Source organism: Aristolochia californica, unplaced genomic scaffold (assembly GCF_029961685.1).
Source record: "Aristolochia californica isolate CCGP_79_NKW_82.1479 unplaced genomic scaffold, dmAriCali1.0.hap1 SCAF_10, whole genome shotgun sequence".
Classification (NCBI taxonomy): Eukaryota; Viridiplantae; Streptophyta; class Magnoliopsida; order Piperales; family Aristolochiaceae; genus Aristolochia; species Aristolochia californica.
In genome coordinates this window covers 22,161,905-22,169,997 of record NW_027181771.1, presented here as the reverse complement: position 1 = coordinate 22,169,997, position 8,093 = coordinate 22,161,905, and positions in this window count along the sequence as shown.

Sequence of the window (8,093 nt, the reverse complement as noted above, 5' to 3'; positions counted from 1 at the left end):
TACTTCCTTTGGTGGTTCTAACTATTATGTGGCATTTATTGATGTTGCAAGTAGAAATTTATGGGTTTATTTCATGAAAAAGAAATATGACGTCTTAGACACATTCAAGAGATGGAGAGCAATGGTTGATAATGAGACAGATTTGAAGGTGAAGTGTTTGGAGTAACATAATAGGGGAGAATATATAGATGATGATTTCAAGCGGTAATGTGTTGATAATGAAATCAAGATGAAGAAGACCATTTCAGGAAAACCTCAACAAAATGGTGTAGCAGAGAGGATAAACAATACCTTGAACGAGCACGCTAGGAGCATGAGATTACATGTGGGAATGTCAAAGATGTTCTAGTCTACTACTATTAGCATCACTACCTATTTGATCAATAAAATTCCTTCAAATCCACTGGATTGCAAAATACCAGAAGAGATCTAGAGCAGCAAAGAGGTAAACCTTTCTTTCTTGAAAGTGTTTGGTTGTGTTTCTTATATTCATATTAATTTTGATGCTACAAGTAAACTTGATGCTAAATCTAAAATATATTTCTTTATTGGCTATGCTGGTACCGAGTTTGGTTATCGTTTCTGGGATGACCAAATTTTAAAGGTTATAAGGAGCAAGGACGTGATCTTCAATGAAGGTGTCTTGTTGAAAGACATACTGAGAACAGATTCTGAGAGCACAAGCAATGAAGCTAAGAAATCTAAAGTGATTCAATTGAGAGATCTTCCAATTATTGAGATGGAGAATATTGCTCAGGAACATCAAGAAAACATACCCCCAGAAGTAAATTAGAACATTCTTGTGAGTGAAGTCAAGAGATTTTCCAAAACTAGGAGACGACCACAGAGGTACTCCCTTGCACTGAATTGTATTCTTTTGACTGATAAAGGTGAACCAGAGAGTTATGAGGAAGTTGTGCAAGTTGATGAATCAACCAAGTTGGAGTTGACCATGATGGATGAGATGGATTCACTGTTATCCAATTAGACATGGCAGTTGACAGAGTTACCAAAAGAGAAGAAGGCCTTGCAGAATAAATGGGTGTACGAAAGACGAACATGATGACAGCAAGTGGTACAGGGTAAGACTGGTTGTAAAGGGCTTTCAACAAAAAGAAGGCACTAACTACATGAGATTTTCTCACTAGTAGTGAAATTGACTACTATTAGAATAGTGCTTGGACTAGTGTCAAATGAAGACTTACACTTAGAGCAGTTGGATATAAAGACAGTGTTTCTTCATGGTAATTTGGAGGATGAAATTTACATGATGCAGCCACCGGATTTCAAAGCACAAGGAAAGAAGAAAATGGTGTGCAAAACTTCACAAAGAGCTTGTATTGTCTTAAACAAGCTTCAAGACAATGGTATAAGAAGTTTGACACATTTATAAGTATTAATGGTTTCTTGAGGTGCTAGGCAAATCATTGCTATTATGTGAAATAGCTTGATGACTCCTACATTATTCCTCTGCTATATGTTGATGGCTTGTTAATACCAGGTGCTTGTAAATAGGAAATAAGTAAGTTGAAAAGGGAGTTGTCCAAGAAGTTTGCAATGAAGGATTTGGGTGCTGTAAAACATATCATTGGGATGAGGATTACTAAAGACATTGATGTCTTGAAACTGTCACAAGAAGAATATGTGAAGAAGGTGCTGAGTAGATTCAACATGAATGATGCAAAACCAATTAGTACTCCTATGGCTAGTAACTTTAGGTTATCCAAGGAGTAGTCACCTTCTACAAAGCAGGAGCGAGCCAACATGGCCAATGTTCTTTATGTTTCTACTATTGGCAGTCTCATATATACCATGGTGTGCACTAGACCAGATATAGCTCATGTAGTAGGAGTTGTAAGCAGATATATGAGTAATCTGAGTAACAACATTGGGAAGCAGTGAAGTGGATTCTCAAGTATTTGAGAGGCAGTGCATACTCAGCCTTAAGTTTCAGAAAGTCAGACTTGGGATTACAAGGTTATGTAGATGCTAACATGGCTGGAGACATTGATGGCAGGAAGAGTACCATTGGATATATATACACGTTGGGTGGTACAGTAGTTAGTTGGGTCTCTAAATTGCAGAAGATAGTTGATATTTCCACCACAAAGGCAGAATATGTTGTCGTGACCGAAGCCAACAAAGAGATGGTATGGTTGCAGTCTTTCTGGGAAGAATTAGATCTCAAGCATGGGAAGAATGTGTTGTGTTGTGTTGTGACAATTAGAGTGTTATTCATTTAGCAAAGAATCATGTTTATCATGTCAGAACAAAACACATATAGGTGTGTTATCACTTCATCAGATCAGCTCTAGAGGATGGAGTCTTAGCACTTGAGAAGATTCAAGGGAGTCAGAATCAGTCTGATATGTTGACGAAGATTGTTACGATCGAGAAAATGAAGTTGTGTGCAACTTCAGTTGGACTTCTCTCTAAGGATTGAGAAGATGTTGTCGTTGTAGAGGAGATATTGATGGTGGATTAGTCTTCAAGTGGGAGATTGTTAAATTGTGGAGCCTAATCAACGCCCTAAGATGATTCAGTACACGAGTCGATATATTGACCGCTGTTTCATTAAGGGTAGTTTGGGGATTTCACACTTGTGATTCGATTGCCCTAATTTTTTCTTTATATTTGGGGGTGTCGTTGTTAAGATTTTATCAATTGAAGTATTATCATCGAAGCATCACCAGTTGCGGCCGAAAGAGGTTAGAGAAAAACCACTTCTAAGTGTGTGTGATTTTTCTTGTAAACTATTTCATCTTCATAGTGAATTACTACAGTGACGAAAGACAATATGTTGTATAAATCTTGTGTTTTTCAGTGCTTGCTTTTATTTCTTCCTCTGTGATTATTATTATTGCTCTCATTAGTTTAGAATTAGGGCGTTTAATTCCTAACAATATTGACTATGATGAAACATTCACTCTGGTGGCTAAGATGAATTTAGTTCGAGTTCTTATCTCTCTTATGGATACTTTTAAATGGCTTTTATATGAGTTGGATGTTGAGAACACCTTCTAAAATGGTGACCTGTCAGAGGAGGCATATATGATGCAACAACCTAGTTATGTGGTTGAGGGGGAAAAGGTTTGCAGTTTAAATAAGGCCATCTATGGGCTAAAGAAATCTCTACGGGCTTGATTTGGTAAACTTACCTTGATTGTTACTCAACTTGGGTTCAAGAGGTATGAGAGTTATCACTTTTCATCAAAAACATCACCAGACGGAAGATCCTTATGGCAGTATATGTTGATGATAGTGATATCACCGACAGTGAACATAGTGGTATTCAGCAAATCCAGAAAGATTTGAATAAAGAGTTCCATATGGCAGTATATGTTGATGATAGTGATATCACCAACAGTGAACATAGTGGTATTCAGCAAATCAAGAAAGATTTGAATAAAGAGTTCCAAACAAAGGACTGAGGACTTCTCAAATACTTCTTGGGTAAATAAGTCCTCCAATCTAGTTGTGGTTGTGTTTTATCACAAAGAAAATATGTGTTTGATCTATTACAAGAAATAGGAATGCTTGGGTGCAAGCTAGATAATACAACCTTGGAGCCGAATGTTAAACTTTGTGTTAAAATCGGCTATGATGTTGATGTAGGACAGTTTGAACAGTTACTTGAAAATTTGATCTATCTCAAAGCTACAAGATCTGATATATCATTAGTTAGTTCATGCATCGACCCCAACAGTCTCATTGGCTGGCATTGGAGACGATCCTCTGACACTTAAAGAAAAACTTTGGTCAAGGGTTATTATTCAAGAGCCATGGACACACCGATATAGAGGGTTTTGCAAATAGAGGCTAGGCAAATTCTCTAGATGATAGAAAATCCACCTCCAGTTATTGTACAATAGTTGGGGCAATCTAGTCTAATGGAGAAGCAAGAAACAGAGTTGGGTGTCAAGGTCAAGTGTAGAAGTGAAGTACAAGTCTATAGCACATGTACTAAGTGAGCTATAATGGCTCAAATCTTTCATGACTGAGCTATGGTTCCAGCTAACTAATAGTTGGGGCAATCTAGTCTAATGGAGAAGCAAGAAACAGAGTTGGGTGGCAAGGTCAAGTGTAGAAGTGAAGTACAAGTCTATAGCACATGCACTAAGTGAGCTATAATGGCTCAAATCTTTCATGACTGAGCTATGGTTCCAACTAACTAAACCCTTGCAACTTCATTTTGATAATCATTGTTCAATTTAGGACCCCATACTTGAAACCTCGAGCAAGATGAGAGAGGGAGAAGAGAACCTCGAGCAAAGAGAGAGAGATCAGGTAGAGGTGTGAGAAGAGAAATGGGGAAAGAGAGACTTTAGGCTAGGAGAGAGATTCTTCGATGAATTTGAGAAGAGGAGAGATAGATTGAAGGCTTCAACCAAGACCCATATCTATACTATTTCCATTACATATTTAGGGAAACTCCACAATCAATTAGGATCTTTAATTACATCAATCGTGATTAGCAAAATTACATTAATCAAAGGAATATCAATCAATTACATTAATCAAGGAAGATTGCCAAATCATCCATCTCATGTGATGAGGATTCCATCTCATGTGATGAGGATTCCATCTCGTGTGATGACTCATCATGCCACCTCATGTGGTGACTCATCATGCCACCTCATGTGGGCATGGTAGGTTGGTCCCACCTTTTAACACTTTCCCTCAAGCTTGGGGTGAGAAAACATCGTACATGCCCAGTTTACTGCAAATGGTGGACAGGATTTTATGAGTGATTGGTTTGGTGAGAATGTCTACAAATTTCCCTAGTGAGGAAATATGTTTGAGAGATAATATGCCGACTTGGGATTTCTCTCGTATAAAGTGGCAGTCCACTTCAATGTGTTTTGTTCTCTCATAAAAGACCGGATTTGAGGTGATATGAATCGCCTCTTGATTATCGCAATGTAGATCCATAGGCGCTTCTAAATTGAATCCCAACTCGGTGAGAATGGACTTAATCCATAGAAGATCACTAAATGTGTGTGTCATGGACCTACATTCTGCTTTTGCAATGGACCTTGTAACTACATTCTGCTTTTTACTTCTCCATGTAACCAAGTTCCCTCCAACCATTGTACAATATCCCGAAGTATATTTTTTGTTATCTAGATATCTAGCCCAATTTGCATCTAAGAACCTGATTCTTATAGAGAAGCCCTCTTTCTGGAGCTCCTTTCAAGTATCGCAATATTCTTTTTAGTGTTTTGCCAATGAGTAAGTTGTCGTTTGTGTATGTATTGACTCACCACACTTATTGCATATGATATATCCAGCCTTGATACACATAGATAAATGAGTTTCCCCACAAGTGTTTGATATTTTCCGATATCCACATCTTTTCCAGTTTCTACAGATAATTTTTTATTTGAATCCATAGGGGTTTCTCTTGGTCTACACCCCAGCATTCATGTGTCCTCCACAAGATCAAGGACATATTTCCTATGAGGTAGTATAATCCCATGTTTGGATTGTAGTACTTCAATACCAAGGAAATATTTAAGTAGTCTAAGATTTTTTGTCTTGAACTCTTCACATATCTTTTCCTTAGTTTTCTGAATTCCCTCGAGATCGCTGCCGGTTAAGACAATAACATCAACATAAATGACAAATTCACTTTCCCTTTAGGTGTGTCATTAAGAAACATGGAGTGATCTACAAAACATCCATGAAATCCAGCCCATATCAGTGCTTGGCCAAATTTAGCAAACCATGCACGAGGAGACTATTTCAAACCATAGAGGGATTTCTTCAATCCACATACCAACTCCCCCTCGACCACAAATCCAAGTGATTGTTGCATATAAATGTATTCCTTTATATCCCCATTAAGGAAACCATTTTTCACATCAAGTTGATAGATCAGCCATGAAGAATTAGCAGCAAGGGATAATAAGATACTTACCGAGTTCAATTAGGCCACCGGAGATAACGTTTCCTCATAATCAATCCCATAGCACTGAGTATAGCCTTTGACAATGAGGTGGACTTTAAGGCGAGCAACTGACCCATTTAAGTTATCTTTGACTGTAGAGATCCACTTACAGTAGACGGGTTTTTTGCCTGATGGAAGAGGAACTAAAACCGATGTTTGATACTCATAGTGCCTGCATTTCTTTTTCCATTGCTGCCTCCCACCCTGGATGTCTCAAATCCTCCTAATAGGACTATGGGATAGAGATGGAGGAGATACATGTAAGAAATTGACAACATGAAGAAGATAAACGATGGTGACACACAAAATTGGATATAGGATGAGAAGTAGCGGGCCTAATGCAAGCTCTGGCTTCTCTTCTTAAGGTGATAGGTCGAGTATCATAGTATGGTCCATAAAGAACAGGAGAAGATGGACTTACCTCAATGGGATCCGCAAACTCCGCAGGTGTGGTATCAACCAATGCTATAGGGGGTTGAACAGTTTCCGTAGCACGGGACACAACCAGTCAAGAAGAGGCTGATACAGAGGAGAGACCTAGAGGGGCATTTTCGTAGTATGAAGAGTCTTCGAAACATGTTACATCCCTAGACACAAGTAACCTTAGGAGAGTAGGATTGTAGCAAACATAACCCTTTTGCATACGAGTCTCCTAAAAAGATACACTTGACAGATTTTGGATCAAGTTTACTACGTTATGGGAAGGTAATATAAACAAAGCATGTACACCCAAGGACTTTCAAGAGAAGCAAAAAATGATCACCATGTGGAAACAACAAGGAATATGGCGATTTATGACCAAGAAAGGAAAAGGGTAACCTATTTATAAGAAAGCATGTAGTAAGGATGGCATGAAGCCAGTAAAAGTATGATACTTTCATGGCATACAATAAACTGCAAGCTACCTCAAGAAGATGACGGTTTTTCCGTTCTGCTACATTGTTTTATTGAGGGGTGTAGACACAAGATATTTGATGAATAATGTCATTCTCTTGACAAAAACAATCAAGATCGCTGGAGATATATTCTTTAGTATTGTCAGACCTAAGTACTTCTATTTTCTGACCGAATTGAGTGAGCACCATGTGGTACGAGTAAAATCATCAATAAAGGTAATAAAGTACTTAACTCAGGAAATGTTTGAGACACTCAAGGGTCCCTATACATTTGTGTGAATCAACAAAAAAGGAGCAACACTTTTAAGTTTAGGACGAGGAGAGTATGTGGTCCTCTTGTGTTTGCTCAGTTGACACACTTCACAATTTAAATTTGATATATCCATAAAGGTAGTAAAAAGAAGATGAAGACATTGTGAAGATAGATGTCCCAACCAACTGTGCTATAGACATGTGTTAGTGTGCTTGGTTGAGACGACATTTATTTAAGGCACATCCAGGTAATAGATCCCCCCTTGTTCACGGCCTCCACCAATCATCTACTTCATTGTAAGATCCTTAAACACATAGGAAGTGGGTGAGAAGGTGATGGAGCAATTGAAATGTTGTGTAAGTTGACTAATAGATAAAATATTCAAGGGAAAGGTAGTAAATAAAATAATATATGTGAACCGAAGTGATGGCATCACAGAGGTGGATCCTTTCACGAGAACTTTAGTTTGGCAGTCATCAGCTATGGTAACGAATTTATCCGAGAGACAAGGAGAGACAGAATGGAGTAGATTTCTGTTACCTGTGAGGTGCTTGGATGCCCCAGGGTCAATTATCCATGATGAAGAGGAGGAACTGGCAGAGAGCATACCTAAAGCGGTGGTGACTACAGTAGTTGAAGAGGAACTTGGAGGAGAGACCATCAGAGTTTTCATTTTCTAGAATAAGTCATATTGATCATCGATAAGGGTCTTCTTTTCTGTTGGTGGGGCAGACTTGTCCTCCTTTGTACAACTTACTACGGCTTGATTAGACTTGGCCCATTTCGGCGTGCCATGGATTTTCCAAAAATGATCAATAATGTGGCCATATTTCCCACAGTGGGTGCATTCCTTGCCTTTTGCTCTGGAGGAACCATTCCTTCCAACTCTTCCTTGTCCTCCTCTATAATTTCTTCCATGGCCTCGGCCACAGTCGGTTGATGTTCCCCTATTCCCAAAGTCCATAGCAAATGATACTTTAGTGGGAGAAGGAGA